The 27,495-nt window shown below is 45.9% G+C and overlaps 1 protein-coding gene across 1 annotated transcript in view; it reads right to left on the reverse strand.

Moving 5' to 3' along the window:
* PLA2G4A (phospholipase A2 group IVA) overlaps nucleotides 1–27,495 on the reverse strand; it is a 705,748-nt gene that overhangs the window by 98,583 nt on the left and 579,670 nt on the right. The gene's annotated exons all lie outside the window — the stretch shown is intronic.

Consider the following 27,495-nt stretch of genomic DNA (forward strand, 5'->3'; position numbering starts at 1 on the left):
TCTCATATACACAGTTTTGGGTATCTTATATCTACCAAATTTATAGACTATGCATCTGACATGGTAAGCATTTGTTTGCAAAGGCTTTCACCCCAACGAATATGTGCTGAATGTTACATGATGCTTTGTTGTTATTATGATAAGGCAGGCACAGCCATGCTCCCTGGGTTTCTCATATGCTATGCATCCTATACTATGCACCCTATGCTATGCATCCTATGCTACTCTCGAGTAGGACACTGGCAAAGACCCATGCCCGACTGGCATGTTCTCTCTCTCCTGGTTGATTGTTCAGGAGCTTCAAAAGATTTCTTCAGCCCGAACATCACAGCGACCAATGCCAATAGACATCGGCACACTTAGGGATCCGCAGAGTCTTCGCAGCTTGCGTAACAGACCTCAGCAACTCAGCATTTTGGCTAATCTACTTTATTTACATATAAACACACACGGAGCACTGGGTTTCTCATATGCTATGCATCCTATGCTACGCAGTGAATCTAGGAGGTTGCATCACATACTAATTTGACAATCAGATTTGGGAAGCCTGTTGTTTCAACATGTCCTCATTTTGAGAACCCGAGTGAGGAAATTATCTATTATGTGTGATTCCTAGTCCCAAACCCTTCTTGACTGGCTACCACTTCATCCAAGCCACCTGGCAGGTAGTGAATTGGCATACACATAAAGAAGGTAATTCAAACAGTCACCAGCGCTCTGGCAGGTTTGTTTATTTCATCCTTCAAGCCGGAGGCAGGAGGAACGCTGTTGTTTTCATCCTATATACTTCCCATCCCCTGTGTTAAGTTTCATATATAGTGCTGACAAAAGAAGTAAGAGTAAGAGCACCGTGAAGAGATGAGATGTGGCGGGCTGAACATGTCAGCCTCCTCCTCGCAGAGCACCGATGGAAAACTCAAACTGAGCCGAATATTCACGGCAAAGTTTACAGCTGTCAAAGTGGCATTAGCTGGAAATGAAGATTTCTTGTCATTTTAAAACAAAAGCAAATTCCAGAGCAACCTTGTCTGGAAGCAGGCAGAATTACTATGTGTATGCAGATTTTGTTGGGGACCATGGCAGGTCTGATTCCTACCTTATGACGGAAGTACCGCATTATTCAGGTTCCCTCCACACTGTAAAAGTACATGGCATCCCCAGAAAAAATCATGGGAATAGTAGATCATAAAGGTTTCTGGGAATTGTAGCTCAGGGAGGGGGCAATTCTTTGGGGATAGAAATGTGCTTTAAATGTGTGCTAGGTAAAGGTAAAGAGACCCCTGACCATTAGGTCCAGTCGTGGCCGACTCTGGGGTTGCAGCACTCATCTTGCTTTATTGGCCAGGGGAGCCGGCGTACAGCTTCCAGGTCATGTGGCCAGCATGACTAAGCCGTTTCTGGTGAACCAGAGCGGTGCACGGAAACACCATTTACCTTCCCACCGGAGTGGTACTTATTTATCTACTTGCACTTTGAGGTGCTTTAGAACTGCTAGGTTGGCAGGAGCAGAGACCAAGCAATGGGAGCTCACCCCGTTGTGGGGATTTGAACCGCCGACCTTCTGATCGGCAAGTCCTAGGCTCTGTGGTTTAACCCACAGCGCCACCCGCGTCCCAGCGCCATGGGCTTTAAAATCTATAGTAGGGATGTGACCACTTAGGTGACAGGAGACAGCCAGCCAGCAAGTTGGAGTTAACTCTTTGCTAGCAAAACCAGAATCTGCACAAGAGTGTTGGGCCTAATGAGCAAAGCAACTCATCGGCAGCTCTTGTTCCCAAGAAGCAGCTGCTGAGACTGAAGGTCTCTGCCTCTCCACAGCTGCCCAAGCCCCCTCCTCTCCAGGGCTTTCCCCAAGAAACTTGAGACTGTGTCTGCATGAAGATAACTTATCCTTCACCCTATTCATGCCTCTCCTGGTGGGATGCAGGTGGTGCTGTGGTCTAAACCACTGAGCCTCTTGGGCTTGCCGATCAGAAGGTCGGCGGTTTGAATCCCTGTGACGAAGTGAGCTCCTGTTGCTCTGTCCCAACTCCTGCCAACCTAGCAGTTCGAAAGCATGCCAGTGCAAGTAGATAAATAGGTACCACTGTGGCGGGAAGGTAAATGACATTTCTGTGTGCTCTGGTTTCCATCACAGTGTCCCGTTGCACCAGAAGTGGTTTAGTCCTGCTGGACACATGGCCCAGAAAGCTGTCTGTGGACAAATGCCAGCTCCCTCGTCCTAAAAGCGAGTTGAGTGCCACAACCCCATAGTCACTTTTGACTGGACTTAACTGTCCAGGGGTCCTTTACCTTCTTTACCTTACCTCTCCTGGTTCTAGGAGATGAGGGAGGAGGAGAGCTTATCACAGCAGGAGGGGGAGACACCCATGCCTCTTCCCCAGCCAGACCTTGGCCTGCCCAACTGGTATTTGACAAATCGCAGGGAGCTCCACCTCCCAGGGTTGCAAGGGGGGGTAGGGAAATTTGGCCACCAACTGTGGGCCACATGGAAGGCTGGTGAGATCCAGTTGTGGCCTGTGGGCCATAGGTTGCCCACATGTGCCTTAGACCATATACAGACACCTGAATTTGTGGATGCTGCAATAAAAATAGTGTCTGTGAGGCACCCAGTGGAACTCTGAGTAATTTCTTCTTGTTTTCAAAGAGACCTGGGGAGCTGCTTAAATAGTTTATTAAAGCATCTTGTTGGGAGGCTAATGTTGTTAGTTTGCTAATTAAATGGTTAGTGTTGGCACTAATCATGACTGACAAGCAATTTAAATGGTGCTTCTCAATCTGTTTCAAGAGAGTTCCAAACGAGTGCAGCAAAAACACCCACCTGAAAACCAAGTTCTGTGTGTGCTTAATGGCAAATATCAAAAGTAGCTCAAATATGAATTCTTTCAGCGTCATATTTCTTGGGTAACTCTACTAGCAAAATTGGGGGTGAGGGTTCAATAAAGAAATACAGAATTAAATTAAAATAGCAAATGTATCATTATAGTATTTTATTTCTGCTATTGCACTAGACACTTTGTTTTCTTCTGTGTAAACTAGAAATAGCACCCACTGTTCAAGCATTAACATGCTCCCTTGTTTCTTGGATTTTGTTTGGCATCTGTCTGTCTTGGGAGACAGTGGGCGAGTTTTGCGTGGCTATTCCCGCCCCCTCCCACAGATGGAGTAAATAAAGACACCAGACACCAGAAATTTAGGTTAATGGGCGAAAAATGGCCACAACTTTATTGATTACAGGTAAGAGCGGTATTGGCTTAGGCATTGGCCCTAACAGACTATCCGGTCTAACCAGGAAGGGTTAAACACCAGCAGGGGGAGCCCCCGAGATGCACATCCCTAGGTGCTCCCCGAGGGGTTACCGCTCGGGAGCGCGCTTTAGGCCCTAGCCTCCGTAGGTTTCGGACGAGGCGACGCCCCTCAGAGTCCTTTAACGAACTACCCTTCAAGATTTGGGGGAGGTGATGGCGTTCCTCCCCCCCATCTCATTTGCATGACAATACCCCAGCCAATGCCTAACCGCCAAGACCAAGGAGTTGTGACGTTGCTACGAGGTAGGCGAAAAAACCAAGTGGCTTCAAAATTCCAGCCAATTAGCCAAATGGAAAAACTCCTACCAGGCCCCTTGCGGCGACCAGCCGAAGCCCATAGCAAAGTCCGAATGCCAAACCTAAAGGGCGGGTGGGTGGGAAATCACAGCTGCTGTAGAGGAGGGAAAGGGGCGAGCCAGGGGCTGCCCCGACCTTAAGTGCCCCTAGGTCTGCCCGCCCCTGCCACCAGCCGATTGGCTGACGCTGCAGGAGGTGAATAGTAATGGGAATCCCCTGATCCTGCGGGGCTGGCGCCAGCCCCGCAAGAGTGTGGGTGGGGTCATGAGCCCGCAACACCCCCCCCTCCTAAATTCAGGAGTGGCTTTCTCCATAACATCTGTGCAGAACCACATGACATTTGTGCATAAATGGGATTTTAAAAATCTGAGTCCCATATACAACTTTTAGAAAACATTTGAAGGCAGCCCTGTTCAGGGAAATTTTTAATGTCTGGCATTTTATTATTTATTATATTTTGATGGGAGCCGCCCAGAGTAGCTGGGGAAACCCAGCCAGATGGGTGGGGTAGAAACAATAAAGTTTTTTTGTTGTTGTTGTTAGCTTTTTGCACTTTGTAATACACCTAGTGAATCTGCTGTTCAGACAGAGGGCTTACTTTTGAAACTCAGGTGTGTCTCTGTATAGTTTCATGCCCATTTTGTTGGCTTAAAATTCATAACCAACTGAGTGGTGTAGCTATCTAGGGTGGGTTTAGGTTGTTAGGAAACTCACCATGACCTGAAGAATGACACATTTAGATTAGTTCATACTCTTGCCTCAGCATACATCATCAGCAACATGTCAGATGGAAATTTAATTTCCGAGAGATACTGTCCCCCCCACTCCCACCACATTTAAGAGGCATAAAATTGAACACTTGGCTGGCATTCTTGACAGCTGAGGAACAAAAATCTTTACATGCCTTGTGGCTGATTTTGACATGCAAACTAAATAAACAAGTTCAGATGTGCTTTTGCTTGCTTTACACCACAAACGTTGGCAGAAACTAATTCCGTCTTGCAGATCAATCCTAAACAAGGTGTTGTTACAAGACCTTTTGGGGTATCATCTCAGCATAACAAGGTGAGATGCAGCTAATTTGCACAGTGAAATTTCCCATGCTAATTCGCATGGATTTCAAACTTTGAGGGTGGATAAAAAATGAAACCTTTGTCTATGAGGGACAAAAATACTCACCAACCCAACCTCTGTGTCCAGGGTGTTGTTAAATCTAGTGGCTGGTGCCTAATAGATCTGTTGGGCTTGCTAGACTTTCCTGGGGGCACAGTGACCATTGAGTGGCCACAGGACTGTGGCTAGGTTGTCCCAGTTTTCTCCACCTTTGCTGAGATACTATGGGCACTTAAGCATTGAAATTATATTTATTGTCAGGAGCTCAGCCTACTCTTGAGTAGGACCCTGGCAGAGACACATGCCCAACTAGCATGTTCTCTTCCTCCTGAGCAATCGTTTGGGAGCTTCAAAAGCTTTCTTCTGCCCGAACATCACAGCGACTGATGCCAACAGACATCGGCACACTTAGGGATCCTCAGAGTCTTCGCAGCTTGCATAACAGACCTCAGCAACTCAGATTTTCGCTAATCTACTTTATTTACATATAAGCACACACAGAGCACTGCAACATGGCTCCCTCTCTGTCTAGCATCAGGCAGCAAAGAGAATGAAGAAAGGACAATAGTCCCACTTCACGGAACACAAACATCCTGTCTCTGTCACTTCCCACTTTGTGGAGTCAAAACATACACCGTCATGGGATAGACAACAATCCCATGACTGCAATCATGGAGCAGGAATTCTAACATTTATATCACTTAGCTAAAATGAAAAGTGTAAAGGTGCCCCACAAGGGACCAGCTAAATTTCCAAACCCATAGGAGTAGAATATTCTCCTTCTCCAGCTTATTCACTGCTATGTCTTCTTTTCAAAATGTGGAATAAGGTGGAGGAATACTAAGTGGAATAGAAGCAGGCAGTCCAGAGTTAAAATCAGTCACAAAACTCACTTTGTGACCTTGGACCGGTCATTGTCTCTCAGCCTGACATACCTCACAATTTTGCTGTGAAGATAGCATTGGGGGAAGGGACCCATAAATGTCATCTTGAGCCCCATGGAGAAAAGGCGGAATGGGTATAAATGCAATATTTAAAAAGAATGAATGAACAAAATAAAAAAGACTCTCTCCAGAAGCGGTTGAGTCATGCTGGCCACATGACCCAGAAAGCTGTCTGCAGACAAATGCTGGCTCCCTCGACCTGAAAGCAAGATGAGCACCGCAACCCCCTAATCGACTTTGACGGACTTAACCGTGTAGGGGTCTTTTACCTTTAAAGGTAAAGGTAAAGGTAAAGGGACCCCTGACCATTAGGTCCGGTCGCGGACAACTTTGGGGTTGCGGCGCTCATCTCACTTTACTGGCCGAGGGAGCCGGCGTACAGCTTCTGGGTCATGTGGCCAGCATAACTAAGCCACTTCTGGCGAACCAGAGCAGCACACAGAAATGCCGTTTACCTTCCCACCGGAGTGGTACCTATTTATCTACTTGCACTTTGATGTGCTTTCGAACTGCTACAGGGACCGAACAATGGGAGCTCACCCCGTCGCGGGGATTCGAACCGCCAACCTTCTGATCGGCAAGCCCTAGGCTCTGTGGTTTAACCCACAGCGCCACCCGCGCTTCATTCAATAGCAGGCAGCATGATAGGACAGAGGAGCTTACTTGATCTTCTAGTGGGTGAGTAACTTTTGCTTACCCAGTGGAGTGATATGGAGGCAAGATCAGTGCTGTGCAGTACACTGGCTGAACCAACTTCCCAATGTGTTTGCAATGTGTGTCCCTCCAGCTCTCTGTCCCGGGAAGCAGCAACAACTTATCTGCTTGGGAGATCAGGTAAGCACATCGGCCCCACCATGCAATCTGCTACTGCCCTACTCGTGTTGCGATTCCCTGTACAGGGCTTTATTTAAAAAAAAATAATGCATGAAAGCTCTATTACAAAACATATTTTGTCAACATGCTTCTTTGCACTGCTAGGAAGAGAGGAGGTAAGAAGCAGTCATTAAAGCATTGTGAACAAGTAGCAGACAAAATTTATCTTTTGCAGAATCTGCGCATGGGCTGTATCGTGGCATCCTGGCACATGCCCAGCAGCTTCTCTCTTCCAAACGCTGCTTCAAAAATTTACAAGGGCCTAGAAAGCAGCACAGCAGGGCAGCTGAGCCTCTCCATTTTGGCAAATTAGCATATTCATTGGGCGCCATCAATAATTAATGTGCCACTTGCATGGAAACATATGGATTAAATTACAGCTCTGATCATACTTATTCAGAAAGGAGTAATACGTGTTTGGCTCCATTATTTATTACATAAACCTTTGCTTCCAGAACTTCCGGAGTGCTAATGGTAATTCAACTGAATGGCTCTCCCTTATGTGCACAAATACATAATTCACATTCAGAAAAAGTTGCAATAGCAGACGGTAATTTAACTCTAAAGTGTACTTGCATTTGGGATCTCCTGAAGTTGTGGGAGTTATTTCTTTAGAATAGTAGTTTTCAGATCTATATTGTTATATTTTTCCCCAAGCAACTGGAAGAGAAGAAAGTTTTACTCGATCTCTGTGGAGCTCTGGGTATCACCAGTTATTATAAGAGCACAATGGAAACAATATTTCACCATGTTAGTTTCTGAACATCCTGCTACTTATAGAAACAGGACCATTTGTCCACGGGAAAACTAGGCAACACAATTTTGTTCACATGCTATACATGCAACAGTTTAAACATTTTTCTTTGAAAGCAGAAGTTCTAGGGTTACCGGCCAGATCTTTGTTGTGTAAAAGCACTATGCTTCTTTTACCTTCCCCTCATATAGACCAGACCAAAACAAAAACAAAAAACTGCAAGTCATTTTGATGGATTGTCCTTCCATTGGCTGGCAAAAGAACCTATGTGCAGTTTTCAAAGTATAAGTCTCCTTGTAACTTCTGAATCTGTTGATTTGAGTTGCCCAGAGGGCTATCATGACAGTAAGAGGCTGTGTACACGCCATCCATTCAAAGCCTTTTGGAAATACACAGCTGGAAGAAAGAGATTTGAAAGCGGCTGTGAACTCACACAACAGCCAGGTCAATACAGTAAACAAAACTTGGAGATAAAGAGTTTTTCAAGAATCAGATGCACTAATCGACATGAGCCAGACAGGGACTTTGTCATTCCTTGCACAGTGGTACCTCATGTTACAGACACTTCAGGTTACAGACGCTTCAGGTTCCAGACTCAGAAATAGTACCTCAGGTTAAGAACTTTGCTTCAGGATGAGAACAGAAATCGTGCGGCAGCTGCGCAGCAGCAGCGGGAGGCCCCATTAGCTAAAGTGGTGCTTCAGGTTAAGAGCAGTTTCAAGTTAAGAACGGACCTCCAGAACAAATTAAGTTCTTAACCCAAGGTGCCACTGTACTGATCAAATAGATTTCCTAAGCAACTATAGCTTCTCCTTTTGTTGACATGATAGCAAAAGTATCTTTCTTCAAATCTAAGCTAGGAAAGTGTCAGTATTTTTACACAGGTAGTTTTCCAGGTTCCTAGAATAAACCTTTTTGTTTAAGAATAATCTTGAGATTTGTCTTGAAATTTGGAACCTCCCATACAGTATAAGCTCTTCTAAGCCTTTGCCAGTTGACTCCTGCACTTCCCACATGAGTGCTATTGCTTCGAAGGCTCCCAATAACAATTTGCTTGGCTACAGTAAGAACAGACTCAATAGGGCTTTGGTCTGATTCATTGGGACTCTTATTATGTCAATATAGTCCTAGATAGTTGCGAGGAGAGTGGAAACCCCAATAAATTAAGAAAGAAATGATGCAGAGACTTCATATTATTCTTCTGGTGTACATATTTTTGTGATAAACACATACCTAGTTCTGACATTAATATTTGCAGAAAAGTGAGCATCATGATGAGACATCTTACATGTTTGAAACATGTACAGAACAAATAATACAAGGTATACTTGAATAGGGACATGGGTGGCGCTGTGGTCTAAACCACAGAGCCTGGGGCTTGCCAATCAGAAGGTCGGCAGTTCAAATCCCCGCGATTTTTCAGGTGGAAAAATCAAAATTGGAAACAGAATTGTTAGATCCTAAAACTAAGAATTTGTCAAGAATGTATAACTTGCTGTTGAAATGGAATACACAGGATGAAACGGTTAAATCTGCTATGATTAAATGGGCTGAAGATGTTGGACATAACATTATGATGGCTGACTGGGAACAGTTATGGACCACTGGTATGAAGTTTACGGCATGTAATGCCTTAAGAGAGAATATAATGAAAATGATGTACAGGTGGTACATGACACCAGTCAAGCTTGCAAAAATTTATCATCTGCCCGATAACAAATGTTGGAAATGTAAAGAGATTGAAGGTACATTATTTCACCTTTGGTGGACGTGCCCAAAGATTAAGACCTTTTGGGAGATGATCTATAATAAAATGAAAAAGGCATTTAAATATACCTTCCAGAAGAAACCAGAGGCCTTTCTCCTGGGCATGGTCGGCCAATTGGTGCCAAAGAAGGATAGAACTTTCTTTATGTACGCCACAACAGCAGCAAGAATACTTATCGCAAAGTATTGGAAAACACAAGATTTACCCACGCAGGAAGAATGGCAGACGAAGGTGATGGACTATATGGAACTGGCTGAGATGACTGGCAGAATCCGAGACCAAGGAGAAGAGTCGGTGGAAGAAGATTGGAAAAAATTTAAAGTTTATCTTCAGAAATATTGTAAAATTAAGGAATGTTAGAAAGATGTTGGAATAGAATTATGTGGTTTTAGCAGAAAAGATATAAAAGATTAAGTAAAAATAAATTTGGTGAAATAAGAGAATGCAAAATCACAATATATTAGGATAAACTATTAAGATAAAAACAAAGCTGGAAAGGATGTGCTGAAATATTTAAATGAATTAGAATACAAAAATGGGAGGTGTGAGGAGGTCAAGGAAGTAAGTGAATGAAAGCACGTGATGTAAAGGTTTGATCTGTTGTTGTTTTTTCAATTGTTTGTATTTTTTCTGTCCTTTCTATTTTTCTTTTTTCTTTTTTCTTTTTTCTCTTTGTAATTTTTAAAATTTGAATAAATATTATTTTAAAAAAAACAACAACAGAAGGTCGGCGGTTCGAATCCCCTCAATGGGGTGAGCTCACATTGTTCGGTCCCAGGTCCTGCCCACCTAGCCGTTCGAAAGCACATTAAAGTGCAAATAGATAAATAGGTACCGCTCCGGCGGGAAGGTAAACGGCGTTTCCGTCCGCTGCTCTGGTTCTCCAGAAGTGGCTCAGTCATGCTGGCCACATGACCCGGAAGCTGTCTGCGGACAAACGCCGTCTCCCTCGGCCTATAGAGCAAGATGAGCACCAACCCCAGAGTCGTCCACCTAACGGTCAGGGGTACCTTTACCTTTATACTTGAATAGGTTATACGGCAGAGCTTGGGAAGCACATATGATTAGAGGCAAGCTGATCATTTCATTATTTACTTGATGATGGCATTTGGCAGAAAGGCAGTACGAGTCTTTGTTAATTGTTCATTAGTTTATAGACCTAAAACCTGTCTCAGACTGATTGACATTTTCACCATCTGCTACATGCCTTCCTTAAATTAAAACTGATCCTGAAACACAGTTCACAAAGGCTGCTGTTTAAAGAATGCTTTGAGCTCCCCTATTAATGCCAATCCAATTCCTTTTGGCACATCAGCATTTTATCATGAAGAAACCTCTGCTATTCTAGGGTGGTACCATTTTTTAAAAATTACATTGCCCAACCCACTCCCTGTTGAAATTAAAGTTGGACCAAACACACACACACACAGAGAGAGACCCTCCAAATGTCCCTATTTTCCAGGGACAGCCCTAGATTTGCAGAAGCTGTCCCAGTTTCTGATTTGATCCTGGAATGTTCTGCTTTTCCTTAGGACCTCCCTATTTTCATCAGAGAAATGTTGGAGAGTATGGAGTTATGTGACTCCCCCAAGTTAAGGAGATAAGTAATTATACAACCTTTAGAAGACACCCAAAGGCAGCCCTGTATAATTTGACTGTATGTTGGAAGCCACCCAGAGTGGCTGGGGAAACCCAGTATAAACATCCCTATTTTCATCGGAGAAATGTTGGAGGGTATACACACAAGACACACACACACCTGGAACCATTTGTTTCCCATGAAAGTGGCAGGTGGCAGAGGTGCAGGGTCTCTAGTGATGCTGCTGAAGGGAAGATGGTGCCAGACTGTCAGCTGTTATGTTTTGAAAAAAAGATCTTTCCCTTTCTAGACTGGGGAAGAAAATGGCTGGACTTTGAAACTTCTTAATTCAGTAAACTAACAGAAAGGAGAGGACTGTTGCTCCTTTGGAATTTCCTGAGTATTATGGGATGAAGGGACGAGCTGAGCAGAGGAGGAATGGAGTTAACCTTGAGATTTCAGCTCACCCCTTAACCGCAATGGAACAACAATACTGTGAGCAGCCAGCGAAGAATGCAGCCCAAAGTCACTGATAGAAATGGGAATAAAACATCAGTGGCAGATTCACAAAGCCAATGAAGTCAAACTTGGAAATGCTAGATTTGACACACAGAGACTGAAAAGAAAAGAACTATTGCACCCACACTATGGAAAGTCTACCAACAGGATTGGACCACAAGAGCGTTCTCCCCTCCTGTGGTCTCCAGCAACTTTGGTGGAGAAAAGATGACTGCAGGGCAGCCATATTTCATCCCTCATGATGCAGCACTGTTCTCATGGGTCATTCTGTCCAGGCCACTGCCAAGAGGATGAAGGCAATCAAAGCTATCACTACTTGAGACAAACAGTCCTATAAGAGGCGGGGAGTAGTAGAAGTTTAACTGATGTGTTTTCACATTTCTCCAATTTGAACAGCATTTCTTTGTCATAATACATTTCTCCCCCCCCCCCCACCACCACCTTTCTCCTAAAAAGATTCAGACCCTATACTTGAAGTGAGCTCATTTTATCTTTACAACCAACCTGTGAGGTAAAGGTAAAGGGTAAAGGGACCCCTGACCATTAGGTCCAGTCGTGGCTGACTCTGGGTTACGGCGCTCATCTCGCTTTATTGGTCGAGGGAGCTGGCGTACAGCTTCCGGGTCATGTGGCCAGCATGACTAAGTCACTTCTGGTGAACCAGAGCAGTGCACGGAAATGCTGTTTTACCTTCCCGCCGGAGCGGTACCTATTTATCTACTTGCACTTTGACGTGCTTTCAAACTGCTAGGTTGGCAGGAGCAGGGACTGAACAATGGGAGCTCACCCCGTTGCGGGGATTCGAACCGCCGACCTTCTGATCGGCAAGTCCAAGGCTCTGTGGTTTAACCCACAGCGCCACCCGTGTCCCATAACCTGTGAGGTAGCAGGGACTAAATAATAAGGACCTGCCAAGACTACCCAGGTAGCTTCTCGGCTAAGTAGAATTTGAATCTGCATTTCACAATAACTTGGCTGTAGAAGTAATATTGTTTTTGGTGTCCTTTTTACTGTTTATATAAAGATGTAAACTATTCATGAACAGATGTCAATTTAGAATGCCATGGGAGATTTTAAGCACACAAGATGGAGAACCTAATGGAAAGATCGCATAGCAGACCCTGGTTGTCCTTCTAAGAAATCCATTTGCATTGAATTATTAGCTTGGAGGAATGAAATATTTCTGAAAGATGATTTAATTTCACCAGGAGTTATTGGTCTGTACTTGAAATAGGATATTGGGTTCTTTGGCACATGATTAATTGGGATGTGATGAACAGTGTCAGATAAGGAAGTTGTACTTGGCATACATTAATAATATTACAACATAGTCACTTGTTTCACTGCGAAAGGAATAGTGACATCTGGAAAATAGAAGAAACCTAAAGTGCACAATGCAAAACAAATTTATGGCAAACTCTACCCACCCCACAATGCAATCCTATCCTTAGGTTTTGCCCGCTGGATAAGCATAGAATTGTGATCTTCTATTATTTATTTATTAAATTTGTATACTGCTCTCCATCCCTAGATCTCAGGGCGGTTCACAACATAAAAATACAAGATAAAAAAAAATACATAATATGTCACCCCCCCCCCCAACTTTAGTACCTAGGTTATGAAGGCACCCTAAAGACGTTAAAGCAAAGATTATGGGATAATACACACAGTGACCTGCGATCTTGATCACACACAGTTTGTAGTCCGCTGGCAGTAGGAGTACAATATGGGCATGTCTTTAAGTTAACACCTTACATTAAAAACCTGACAGTACCAAATTATCAAAGGTTATTCACTAAACGTCTTTCCTTCTGCAGTGTTGGATGGCAGGTTGAGAGGAGTTCCCTACCAGGACAGACTTTGCTCGTGCACTCAAGACATCGATTCTATAAAACATATTTTGTTGCACTGTGCGAAATATGAGCAAGCCAGGGCTGAACTGATACTACCCTTGCTGGTACCTTTCCCGGGAAAATCAGAGGCTCACTATGTCAGGTTCCTATTGGAAAACCAGACAAATGCTAGTACATTAGCATTGGCAAAGTTTTTATCGGTGGTTGCAAGAACCAATGATCCCTATCTTTACGTCTGAACAAAATGCTTGTTTAACCTGGAGGTAGGCTGTCTGACTTGTGCATTGCTTTGTAACGATTTGTTGGGTCTCTGGACTGTAATAAAGAATGATTGATTGATTGATTGATTGATTAATAAAAACAAGAACAAACCAATAACTCCCACTACCTTGTTTGCACAGAACAAAATATTGCATCAACATAATGGATGAATCATAGCGATACATTGCACTATAGGAGTTCACATGTGACACTAAGTTAAGCCATGGCTCAGCACAAATAAATAAATATGCGAGCTCCCAAAGTGAAGATCATAGCTGCTTTGCTTCTCCTCTGCTCCTGCTCTTGCCATCCTAGCCATCACTAGGTCATATTTTAATCATCAGGAAGAGCTTTCTGACAGGAGGAGCTGTTTGACAGTGGAACAGACTCCCTTGGAAGGTAAGGGCCTATCTTTCACTGGAGATTTTAAAGCAGAGGTTAGATGGCCAACCGACATGGATGTTTTAGTTGCTATTCCTACAGTGCAGGGGTTTGGACCAGAGTCCCTTCCAGCTCTATGATCCTATGACTCTAAACATTACGTCCAAACCTGGGCCCATTGTTGGACTAATCCACACATACCATGAGCAGTAAACCAAGAACAAACCTTGGTTACAACTTATCCTTTGCCTGGAGCAAGACAAATGGCAAGCCTGAATTTTGACATAATGCTATGCCAAACTATGGCTCAGCCACAAGATGCATGGCTGGGATACCACTGTGGCCACAATCTTCCCTCCAGGAAATGACACGTTTGCTAGTTTGTGCTAAGCCATGGGTTGTGTTTGTCATGAAATTCTACTCAATATTGATCCAGAGCAGATTCCAATGTATAATTAGCAGAGTAAACACTTAAACAAGTTGCAGGATTCCCCCAAAAAATAGACCAGAGGCAATTGTATTTCATCCAGTGGCGTAGCGTGGGTTGTCAGCACCCGGGGCAAGGCAAGTAATTTGCACCCCCTAACCCGTGGATTTGCGCCCCCTAACCCGTGGATTTGCGCCCCCTAACCCTAACCCCCAGATGTTGCGCCCGGTGCGGCCGGGCCCCCCCCTGCACCCCCCACACTACACCACTGATTTCATCCAGCAGAGCTTTACTGCTACTGAAGGCAAATGGGCATCATGGTCACAAATCCAATACTGTCCATAAGAAATCCAGTTATTTTCAGTCGCATACGCACTTTATAGCACACCTTTACCCTAGTATATGCCTTGCTCTGCACATTACCGGGCTAGACAACTACATTGCAAAATTCAGAGTGAATTTTGAATGATGTTTGTGTTCTGGTTTGCATATTGTTTTAGAAATTGCTAATTAGGTGAGTTCCCTCATCCCTACCAGCTGCTGGGAATCACAACTAGGAAAGATCACTGTTTCACTCAGATCCTACACGGGGGTTTTCCATAGGTATCTTATGTTCTCACCCCCACCCCACCCCCCGCCACAAGATATAATATCTAAAGCACTGGGCCAGAGCACTAGATTGTTAGGGGAGAGCAAGACAGGTGAAATATTGTTTTTTTTAGGACACAACTGCGATAATGCTAGGGGGTGAATAGCACATTTTTTATATTATGGAAGAAAATAAAACTTTGTGAAATTCTTTACCCATCATGGAAGTAAATTCACACAAAGTTATACCTAAGACAGGACTGCCATCTGACGCACTAAGCAACTACAATTGTGTTAGAGTCATGTTCCATGTGGAAACTTATAAGGGTAAGTAATACATACATAAAATAAAGAACTGCAGTATGTATTGATGGGTGTTGGTATGAATATGACTGGGTGGGTGCATGTGTGTATATGTTTGCATTCGTTTCAGATAAGTCCCATTTAAACTGCAAAATGCCCCCCCCCAATCTCAAATAATACTGGGGACATCGGTATTAAAGAATTCATTAGCTTTAATATATTATTTATACAAAATTATTAGGTTTTTTTGCAACAACAAAAAAGTAGCAAGAGAAACTTTGCAATCTTTTTAAAGGAAAGCACAGCTAGGAAAATGATTGAATTAGACATTGGTAATTCAGTTAATAATCTCACTACATTTCTTTAGCATAGATTTTATAGCTGTTCTCCAGCCATAATATTTTAGTCTCTCTTTTTCCTTGATTAAAATTATACACCAATATATTGCACTGCAAAGCTCTAAGAGCTACTGCTAATTATAATTCATTAAATATTGATCAAATTAAAGCCAAAATGGCTTGAATCCCATACATTTGCCAGGCATAAAACTTTTTTTTTAAAGTTCTATAATTCTTTTTAAAAAGGATTTAAAATGCTACTGCCTTTATAAATAAGCAAACTAATAAAATGGAAAATATGAATTCTTAATAATAGTTATCAGCAAGATAATGGCCATAGTCACATTTTTTAAATGAGCTATTACAGTGTCCTTGTGCTAGGTGTCAAAGCATTCACTTGACCAAAAAAAACCCCCTACACAACCAGATAGGGTTATTTTCTAGCAGGTGAATCACCAATCCAGTTCTCCACGTGTGCTAAGAAGCACACAACAGCACATATGGCTTTTCTGTTTCACTTTAATGTGGAGTTAATCTGCACTGCAGGGGAATCAACATCAAAAAAGGCTGGGTCATATAAACATCTGCCTCACAAGTTAAAAGCATGAACAGATGTGGGGAATCAGGCTGGCTTACTGCATGTTCAACCAATGGCACGCATACTAGCCATGTCCCTTGCCAGCCACACATTCATAGCACTACAGAGTGGCCACAAGTACCATACTTTCCCCATGTATAAGACCAAGTTGTTTTCTTTAAAAACCATTCCAAAAAGTGGGTGGCGTCTTATACATGGGTAGTGCATAGGGTGGACATTTGATTTGTTGCTGCCACGGCTGTCAGCGGCTATTGTGCATGTTATTGGTTGCTGCGTCAATGGGTAGTGTTGATTGGCTGATGCTCCAGCAGTTGGGCGGGCGATTTGCAGCTTCTGTGGGTGATGGTACAGACGGGAGGCAGATCTAGCGATGTGTGCAGGTGAGCGACTTTTGGCAATCTCCCCTAACTAAAGCTCAACAACTCTGGACAATGCCCTGCAAAAAAAGCAGAAAAGTATGGTGCATACACCAGTATATTCATAGGGTTCTTCCATGTCAGTGGGGAATCCTGGAGCATGGGCCAAACAAGATTCGTCCTTGCATGGAGGAGACATATATGTGTGGGGGATCCCTTGGCACTACCATAGAACTATTGCAGATATTAATATTATGCAGTTTGAAGCAACTGGATGCATAAAAATTAACTCCTCTTGGAAATGAAGCTTTATCCAGACCCATTAGATATTATTCAAAACTTTACTTGCAAAGCTTTCTTCAAAACATAACAAAAACATCAAATGAGACATCCAAACAGTTCCATAAGACCCATCCAATGCATAGGCTCAGCATCTTAGAAAATATGAAATACTCCAAACAGACCTATAAGCAAAGGTTTCTCTCCTTATAGCATCCATTTCGCCTGGAGCCAATTTCCTGGAGAGCTTCATTTACATTCTCACTCTCAAAGAGCCTGGGAACAAAGGCTTCATTTACATTCTCACTCTCAAAGAGCCTGGGAACAAAGGACCCAGGCATCACCCTTCCAAGATGGTGCATTTGCAATTCAATACCTCTCATGTGATCTAAGGTTAAACACTCATGTGTTAGCTAGCAGAGAACAACAATAGTCCACTATCAACTCAGCTACAGCTCAGAGTCCTATTCTTGGCTTCAATATAGCCCTGTGGAAAATCTCCATGCTAAAACCTTCATTAATACACATAGCCATTCCCATTTCCATGTCAATTAAACCAATTACACTTAACAAAAACAAAATTCAGATCAAGTTTCTGCATGGGAAACATGAGTCCTGGGGATCTTATGCATGCAAAAGATGAACTCTGCAGCTAAGCTCCATAATGATAAAGGCACAGCTACTTCTACTCCTCTGCTAGGAAGATCTTAACCCTAGCCGTAACCCTAACCCTAACCCTAACATCCACATTATTGTATAAAATGCACCATTTATTGAAATCTATTTTCAATAAAAAAATATCAGCAGATTTCACAAAATAGTAATAAGCATTACAACAAATCTCTACAGTTCATCACACAAGGGCCATTACTTCTCTACCGCTAACCATATTGATACTGCCCCACTATTCCTAGACCTAGACAACCAGGATTGGAAGGGGTTCAACACTGAAAGTAGCAGTAGTCCTCTGCACTTCTGCAGCCATAGCATCATTGTTGACAATGCCGAAGAGTTAAGAGCAGAAAATAGAACTCCTTGACTTCGGGCCCTGAACTCACCACTCAATGAATACATTGGAAGTGATGGCTTCCATGTCTGAATGGGCATTCTAAAACACCTCAGTCAGAGGTTTCATATCATCTCCTATCACCTCAAACACAATCTTTTCTAATACAGCCAGTTCATGTGTATGCTGTACCTGCAAATCGTTGTAAGTTGGTTCAGATGCTTCTCCAGCCAACTATCTCCCTCAGAAGGTGGTTGACTCTCCTTCACTGGAGGTTTTTCACTGGGTGGCCATCTGCCATGGATTCTTTAGTGTGATGCCAGCATTGCATGTCAGGAGTCCATGCAGGAGCCAGGCCCTGTGACCGGTAGGGCTTCGCAGGACTGGGGCTTTCCTAAGTTTGTTCTCAAGAGGCAAGGTGTGGCTGCACAGGTGAGGCTGATTAGTAACTCACAGCACCTGGTGCCAAGAGCCAGAAAGGGATATAAGGTCAGCATTTTCGTTGGCTCTTTACCACAGCAACACGCTTCCTGCCTTGCTGTGTTTGGCTTCTTGACTCCTAGTTTCCTGACCCTCAGACCCTTGGCTTCTTGACTCCTGCCTCTCTGACCCCTGTCTTCCGGACTTTTGTTCCTGCTCCCACCCCGCCATCTTGCCCCCGGTCCCGACATCCTCTGCCAGAACTTCGACCGCCCGTAAACCAGACCTTCACACTGCAGAGGGTTGGAATAGATGACCCATTGGATCTATCCCAACTCTACAATTCTGATTCTATGATTTTACCATAGAGCAAGTGTGCAGTATGCCCCCCCCCAGTCTGTACCATATGACTCCATGTGGAAGCCAATTTCTGAGAAATCATAGTTTTCACAATAATTACAAAAAGCAGGTTTCCATCTATATCTATCTATATCTATCTATATCTATCTATCTATCTATCTATCTATCTATCTATCTATCCATCCATCCATCTATCCATCTATCCATCTATCTACATGGAATGCCTATGTCCTATTTTTTAATATATAATGGGCATGGCAGAAGGGGAGATCACAATGAATGCTACTTCAAGTCTGGCAAGAGGATTGATGGTCATGTAAGCATGTGAACCATACTCTAGCAAGAAAGAAAGAAGGAAAGAGGGGGGGGGGAAGAAAAGATGCACTGTATATATTTACAAACTGTCACCCACATGAGCTCTGACAAAGCAGTGCTGTGAAGAGTGTGATACATGTTCTATTGTATATTAATATTTTGTTGGAAGCCGCCCAGAGTGGCTGGGGAAACCCAGCCAGATGTGCGGGGTATAAATTAGTAGTAGTAGTAATAAGCTGGAAATTCAGCCCACAAATGCAGTGACCCCCCACATTGTTTGTACCAGGGCTGAGTTGAGCCTCACTTTTCTAAGGCTCTTAACTGCACGGAAACGTCTCTGTTGGGTTCCAAAAACGTACTTGCTAATTCTCCAGTTGTTGCCATTTCTCCCCCTCCCAGTTTTACAGCATCATAGAAATTAATAGCCTAAATGTTAAAAACCCACTATTAAACGTGTTACATTTAATTTAATGGGGAATCATGTTTGGTTGTAGAAATTATTACCATATACATTCTGCTGAGTGTGGTGCCTAGGTAAGATGGGTGCGTTTTAGTGCAGGCCATTAATGAACTTGAGCCATTAGAATGAATGTATGGTGTATCTTTGTTTCTAAGTGTTTTATTGAACGGCAGACTGTGATCCTAATCCTGCAGCCTCTCAGGGATATACTGGCAGTTAAACTACTATTTAGCGAAAGCAGCTGGCCCTTAATATGAGCTTACCCGCCCAGTGCATTGCCCATTCAAAGCAAAGAATATCCTATCTTCACTAGGTAAAGGTAAAGGTACCCCTGCCCGTACGGGCCAGTCTTGACAGACTCTGGGGTTGTGCGCCCATCTCACTTAAGAGGCCAGGGGCCAGCGCTGTCCGGAGACACTTCCGGGTCACGTGGCCAGCGTGACATTGCTGCTCTGGCAAGCCAGAGCCGCACACGGAAACGCCGTTTACCTTCCCGCTGGTAAGCGGTCCCTATTTATCTACTTGCACCCGGAGGTGCTTTCGAACTGCTAGGTTGGCAGGCGCTGGGACCGAGCAGCGGGAGCGCACCCCGCCGCAGGGATTCGAACCGCCGACCTTTCGATCGGCAAGCCCTAGGCGCTGAGGCTTTAACCCACAGCGCCACCTGCGTCCCTCCTATCTTCACTACTAACCTACAAAAAATATAAGGGTTTTTATACCAGCCACATTTGAAATTTGGTGAAAGCCTCAGGAGTTGAAGTCTGTGCTTATCAGCCAAAAGTACAGTAATAGGATCTTCCCTGCAAAAGGGTTGCAGAGCAATCTATAGACTGGTCTTTTTCCAACTTCAGTACAGAACTAGTATAAAGCACAGCGTTTCAGAGACTTTACTTCAGATGTCACATTAGAAATATGTTCTACGCCACCCCCTCAAAATGGCAGACAAGCCACTCTTCAGAGCTGAAAATAAGGAACAATGTCCTGACCACACAGACGAACTTTCATTTCAATGTCCTCAAGGAAGATACCAACTTTATGTTCAGTTTTAAACCTTTCCTGACCACCTTGGAAATGAGTATTGGGGTCGCTAGAGTTTGTACTAAATTCGGACTGTTGTCCTGTGCACTTTCATTCTAATATATCTGTCTTTATGGAAGACAAGGCCTTACATTCTAGTTTGTATTTTCCTTCCTGTTAGAAGAGGGCCTTGAGACCCTCAAAATAAAATTGGAACAATACTGGTGAAGCAGCAAAGAGTTTATTGATTACAGAATGTTCTTGCAAGAGCGGGTGTCCAAAGTAGGCACACCCCAGTTTTGGCAAATCATAATCTTATATTCCCTATACCCGAAGTGCAGGTTCTCTCCCTTGTCTCCCCATTGGTTGGGTACTACACAACCACCTAATTACCCTACTAACATTTCCACTTCTGTTTACATCTCCCATCACTCTTGATTTCAACGCCCACCCCTCTTGTTTGCCTTATCCCTTATTTGGTCTATGTTTCTACGCATTTCCATACTGGCACAAGCGAAAGAGCCACGTCCTGCCCACTAGTTGTCCCAGTTACAGGTGTAAGCGAGTTCTACACCTGCTGACGCCTATGAACAAACCATATTCGAACCGCAAGCTGTCGTATTCTATGAGCATCCTAACCACAAGCTGTTCTCACTATGAGTGTAAGCAAGTCTGGGCTGTCTGAGGCTGTCCAGCAGTTGCAGTGTTGTGGCTTATGTGAAAATGCAACATTATCATTTCTCACACTTCTCCCCATTAAAAGCAGGAGCAGAGACAGTTCTGGAATTGAAACATACAGTTATGTTCTGAATGTTTGTACTGAATTTCATTCCTATGTCTCCATGCTCAAGATATTTATGAGCTGTGTTCACATAAACTGTGGTTTAGCAATTTGAGAATGAGCCTTTGTGGGCCTCAGGCTTGCACATTTCCTCTCCCAAGATGGCGGAATGGACAACACTGCCTCTGTCATGGATGCTTGAGGAATTTTATTTGTGTGACTTCTAAAGTGAATTGACCTGATTACCAGCTTCCGGACTAATGAATACACCAGAGCATAATTCTCCAACAGATTTTGCAATACCAGTCTTGAATCAAAAAAAATACTAAAACACATTTTAAGAGGGGGTTTTTAATGGTGAAATAAGTGCATACATTGAGATAAGGTATATTCATAAATTTCTGTTTTTTGATGAAATGTGCATTTAAATGTTATTTAAATATATATTTAAATGCGAAATTTTGTTTCACATTTTAAAAAAGAATGACAGATTAATGAGGATATGGGATGGACAGACTTATGAATGAACTATTCCAACATGCGCTTGGTCTTGAAATAATTCCCTGCCTCCTAGTCATATCACAGTGAACTAAAGCGGATTCTCTTTCAGGGAGAGCACGTGTTGCGGTGGGGGCAACCAAGACATCCCTCTGTTGCTGGGCGGGTTAGTTTGGATGGCCACGAATCTGATAGGGCACCTTCTGTTATGTAGTGAAGTTTCACCCTGGGCCAGCAGGAGGATACTGTATGTAGTTTTCACTCAGGTCTGTAGATAGTTTTCCCTCAGGTCCACGTCAGTTATTTTAGGCGGGAACTCTGGGCTGTTGTTGTTACAATGTTGACAGCCGGCTGCCTATAAAAGCAGGCCGGCTGAGCTGTTTGCAGGCAGTTCTATTCCAGCTTACAAGAATAAAGAGCTACTTGGAGAAATCGCTGTGTCGTCTGCTATGTCAACCCACAACGTAACACTGGCGACGAAGGTGGGATCGATGGACATCAGAGCACAGCCAGATGCGGCCAGCCTCTGAACTGAGCTGAATCACTGAGCTGAATCACAGAGCGAAATCACTGAGCGAAATCACTGGACAGAACCAATTCAGAGCTGACTGTTCTGGCTAAGAGCACTGTGTTCCATCCATCGCCCTTCACGCCGGCATCGGAATCATGGCTTCACTTGTGCCTCTACCGCCGTTTGCGCCAGCCTCTGAATCATGGGACTCCTACCTCGCTCGGTTTGACTGCTACCTCCAAGCCAACGAGCTGACAGCAGTATCAATGGATCGGAAGCGGGGCCTATTCCTCAGCCTCTGTGGGCCTGAGGTGTTTGAGACGGCCCAAGCATTGGTTGCGCCTGAAGCAGTCCAGACAACACCATGGGACATGATCCAAGAGAAGCTCCGCAACCACTACGCACCAAAGCCGTCCAAGATTGCTGCCCACCATGTGTTCTACCACCAGAACCAGGCAGAGGGGAAGTCAATCAACAACTACACCACCGCCCTGCGACAGGCTGCAATGCACTGCGAGTTCCGAGACTTAGACGATGCCCTGATGGATCGAATCGTCTGCGGGGTCCGGGACATCCATCTGCAACGGCGTCTCCTCGCCAAGCCAGACCTCACGCTACAGAAAGCCATTGAGGAGGCTGTGGCCTCAGAAGCTGCTGAACGCTCCGCCCAGGAGATCCGCAAGTCCAGCAGCCCGCGTCTTGCTAGGGAGCCAGTTCCGGTGCATCATGAAGAGGCCAGCAGTGATGAGGCATCCTCCAGTGAAGACGATGACGTGCACCAGACAAAGCGGGAGCGCAGGAAGTTCCAACAGAAGTCCAAGGGCCAACCGGAATGTGCCGGCTGCGGAGGCAACCATTCCCGTGCCAAGTGTCGATTCAGAGACGCCATCTGTAGGAAGTGTTCCAGAAGGGGCCACATCGCTAAGGTCTGCCGATCGACTCCGTCTGACACCCCCCCTTCATCGACTCGCAAGTCCAAGTCTTCACTCCAGTCTGCCAAGGAAAGTTGTTTCGCTCTCACCAACTGCCGCTGCCCGTCTGGAACCACGATTGGCCAAACCGACTCGCCTACGCGACGCAAGCTGAACGTCACGGTGCTCATTGAAGGAGCTCCATGTGACATGGAGATCGACACCGGGTCTGCCCTGTCCATCGTGTCATGGAGCACCATCAAAAGACTGGTACCCAGAGTGTCCAAAAGGCAACTCGACTCTCACCGCGTACACCTGAGAGACTACCAGGGAAACGACATTCCCGTGGTAGGCGTTGGCCGGTTCCGGATCGCCTTCAAGGATTTTTTGGGCCTGCTCCGGTTGGTGGTGGTCGAAGGTCAGCGGCCAAGCCTCCTAGGGCTAGACTGGTTTGATGCCCTCGGCCTGGAAGTCACCGGCATCAACTGCATCTCTAACGCAGAGACTGAGGGTCTGGTCAAAGACTTTGCCGAGGTTTTTGACGGTACCTTGGGGCAATATACAGGTACGCCCATCTCCTTTAGCCTTGATCCACAAGTCGCCCCCATCAAGCTAAAGCCACGCCGGGTTCCCTTTGCTCTCAAGGCTAAGGTGGACGAACAACTGGACAAACTGATCGCCCAAGGAGTTTTGGAGCCGGTTGACCACGCCAAGTAGGAAACCCCCATCGTCACGCCTGTCAAGCCAGATGGGTCGGTGAGAATCTGCGCTGACTACAAGTGCACGATCAACAAGGCACTTCAGCAGCACGCTTATCCGGTTCCTGTTGTCCAACACCTGCTGCATTCCCTGGGTGAGGGTAAGGTCTTCGTTAAGCTGGACCTTGCCCAAGCCTATCAACAACTGCCAGTCGATGATGCCACTGCTGAAGCCCAGACGATCGTCACCCACCGGGGGGCATTCCGTTGCCGCCGGTTGCAGTTCGGGGTAAGTGTGGCTCCTGGCATCTTCCAAAGCCTTATGGAGCGTCTCCTGCAAGGGCTTCCGGGCGTGGTACCATATTTTGATGACGTCTTGGTGTCTGCAGACTCACACCAGCAGCTGTTTGAGCGCCTCCGTGCTGTGCTGACCAGGTTCCAAGAGGCCGGGCTCAAGGTAAAGAGGGAGAAGTGCCAGATCGCCGTTCCACAGGTAGAGTTCCTGGGCTATCTTATCGATGCCTCCGGCCTTCACCCGACCACATCCAAGATCCGCGCTATCCAGCAGGCCCCCACCCAAAGAACAAGACGGAGTTGCAGGCGTTCCTGGGGCTGCTGAACTTTTATAACATGTTCCTGCCCCACAAAGCCACAGTGGCTGAGCCTCTTCACCGACTCCTTAGCACTAAGACGCCTTGGGCCTGGGGTCATCGGGAGACGGCGGCCTTCAACGCGGTCAAGGCTCTCCTTTCATCAGACAGTGTGCTGGTACAGTACAGTGAATCCAGGCCGCTGGTCCTTGCCTGCGACGCCTCACCTTTTGGCATCGGTGCTGTCCTTAGTCACCGTTTTCCAGATGGAAGAGAAGCACCGCTCGCCTACTTTTCCAGGACGCTATCTCCGACGGAACGGAATTACAGCCAGCTCGACAAGGAGGCACTGGCACTTGTGGCTGGAGTGAAGAGGTTCCATGAATACCTCTATGGCAGGACTTTTGACCTCATCACTGACCACAAGCCACTCCTGGGCCTCCTCGCCAGTGATCGTCCAACTCCACCGGTCCTCTCGCCACGCATGCTGCGATGGACTGTTTTCCTGGCTGCCTACCACTACCGGCTCATCCATCGCCCGGGGAAATCGATGGGCCATGCCGACGCCCTCAGCCGTTGCCCTCTTCCAGCATTTGTGGAAGACCCGGCTCCAGCTTCATCGCTCCTTCTGATTGAGGATCTTCCGGCAGCGCCTGTATCGGCTGCCACTGTGGCCTCCGCGTCTGCCCGGGATCGCACCATCATCCGGGTGCTCAACTGGGTGTGGAGGGGGTGGCCACAAGGGCCTTTTGCATTGGAGTTCCAGCCCTTCGCAACCAGACAACATGAACTCTCAGCTCATCGCGGCTGTCTGCTGTGGAGAGACCGTGTCGTGATTCCCCAGGGACTCCGTCAGTGCGTCCTGGAGGCTCTGCACGTTGGCCACCCGGGAATTGTCAAAATGAAGGCGTTGGCTCGGTGTTACGTCTGGTGGCCTAATATGGACGATGCCATCACTGCCTGGGTGTCCGCCTGTCAAGCGTGCCAAGAGTCGAGGCCTGCACCACCGGCAGCTAAGGGACACACCTGGGAGACGCCAAAGACACCCTGGTCGAGGGTGCACATCGATCTGGCTGGCCCCTTTCACGGCCGGACCTTTATGGTAGTGGTGGACGCCTATTCCAAATGGCTGGAGGTTGCCCTGATGCCCTCCACCACTACCGAAGCTGTCATCCGGGTGCTGCGAGGCCTGTTTGCAACGCATGGGTGTCCTGATGTCCTTGTCTCTGACAACGGACCGCAGTTCACGTCAGGCATGTTTGAGCGGTATCTTTTGGGACTGGGCATCCGCCATGCCCTAACGGCACCCTTTCATCCATCCAGCAACGGGCAAGCGGAAAGAATGGTGCGCTCGGCAAAAGAGGCACTGGCGCACCTGGACCGGGGAGACTGGCATGAGCGGGTCACCGAATACTTGTTCATGCAACACATCACCCCTCATGCGGCCACAGGGCGGAGTCCTGCTGAACTGCTTATGGGCCGCCGCCTCAGGTCACCGCTCGACCGGCTACACCCGGACTTTGCCGTGGCTGAACCCCCAGGCTGTGCCAACGCGCCACGGTCATTTGTCCCAGGAAACCAGGTCTTTGCCCGGAACTATGTGGGGGACATTCCTTGGGTGCCAGCCACAGTAGTGGGAGTCACTGGACCTCGCTCGTACCAGGTGGCACTCGAAGACGGACGCTTGTGGCGACGGCACATAGACCAGCTTAGGCGCAGGGTTGGGGACTTGGACACTACCGAGGTGCCCCCAACTACGCTTGCGGCTCCAGAAGAGACACGTACAGATGGCGAGGCCCCACCGACACCTCCCTCGCAAACTGCCAGCGTGGAGCCGAACCAAGCCGCTTCAGAGGGTCTGCCAGACTTACCACAGACTCAGACCACTCCACTTGCGGAGGCTCCACCCACAGCAGCGGATCCAGGGGAGTTGGTTCCAACGCCACCTAGGGTCGCACCACAGCCTCAGCAAGAACTGTGTGGCCCTCCGGATTTGGCTACCAGTCCCCGGCGGTCTGGCAGAGTTTCCAAGCGCCCAACTTATTTAAAGGACTATGTTGTTGGACATGTATCACTGTTGGTCTAAGTATGGGAAATGTAACCGATATGCTTTTGTGCCTAATTGAACCATTACGCGTAGTGCTGTATATAAGGAAACCATTACGATTGTAACTAACGCCTTATCTTGGTGGGGAGGGGTGTTATGTAGTGAAGTTTCACCCTGGGCCAGCAGGGGGATACTGTATGTAGTTTTCACTCAGGTCTGTAGATAGTTTTCCCTCAGGTCCACGTCAGTTATTTTAGGCGGGAATTCTGGGCTGTTGTTGTTACAATGTTGACAGCCGGCTGCCTATAAAAGCAGGCCGGCTGAGCTGTTTGCAGGCAGTTCTATTCCAGCTTACAAGAATAAAGAGCTACTTGGAGAAATCGCTGTGTCGTCTGCTATGTCAACCCACAACGTAACACCTTCAATTGTTGCTGGGGAGGATTTGGTGTTGCAAAGTTGAATGACTGTTTGGGTGCAATTTATTCCCTGTGCGCAGCGTTGAGCTTCCTCTTTTCGCTGCGCGCATCGGATCACCCGCCCACCCTCCCTATATTTAGGGTTGTTCGCGTAGTCCTTGCTATGCCTTGTCATGGGGTCGTCTGCTTTGGGGCAGGGGCCTGGTAGGAATTTTGTCCATTTGGCAGATTGGCTGGTGCCATTTGGTTTTTGCCTACTGTGAAGCAAATCGTCACAACTTGTAAGGTTTGCAGTTAGGCATTGGTTAATTTTGGTTGGTGGAGGGGAAGTGATGCTGCTGCAAGGGTATTCCATTAAAGGAATCCAGGGGCTCACCATGCTTTTGTCTGAACCCCTGGCAAGGGGCTAGGGCCATGCAAGAGCCCCTGGGAGCATTTGGGGAGAGGTGAGAGCCTGATGCCCAGCTCTATGCTCTCCCCCAAAATGTTTTCCCTTACTGAATTTCGCAGGCTTGCGGATTTCATTTCTGTTCCTACCTCTAAGTGGGAACAGGTAGTCGCTAACCAATGCCTAAATAACCACTCACATACTGTAATCAATAAAGTTGTGGCCAAAATTATGCCCAAAACTAAAAACAAAATTCTGTGTGTACTGTGTTTTTATTTGAGGGTGTTTGGGGGGTCCTTGACATGCAAAAAGAAAAAAAAAACCCATATCAAAAGAACAGTGTCACCAGGATGGCACTATATGAAGAAAACTCTGAAGACTGAATAGAAGTAGGTTCTAACCACTAGGCTAGGTCCAAGATAAAGACTAGGAGATTCCTAACTCAGGCTCCAGACCTCCTGGGAACTGAAAGTGTTGCAGTTGTAACCTTCTTGTCTTTTTTCTCAGCCTTAATTGTGCCGTTCTGGCAAGAAAAAAA

This window comes from Podarcis cretensis, assembly GCF_951804945.1.
Source record: "Podarcis cretensis genome assembly, chromosome: 6".
Classification (NCBI taxonomy): Eukaryota; Metazoa; Chordata; class Lepidosauria; order Squamata; family Lacertidae; genus Podarcis; species Podarcis cretensis.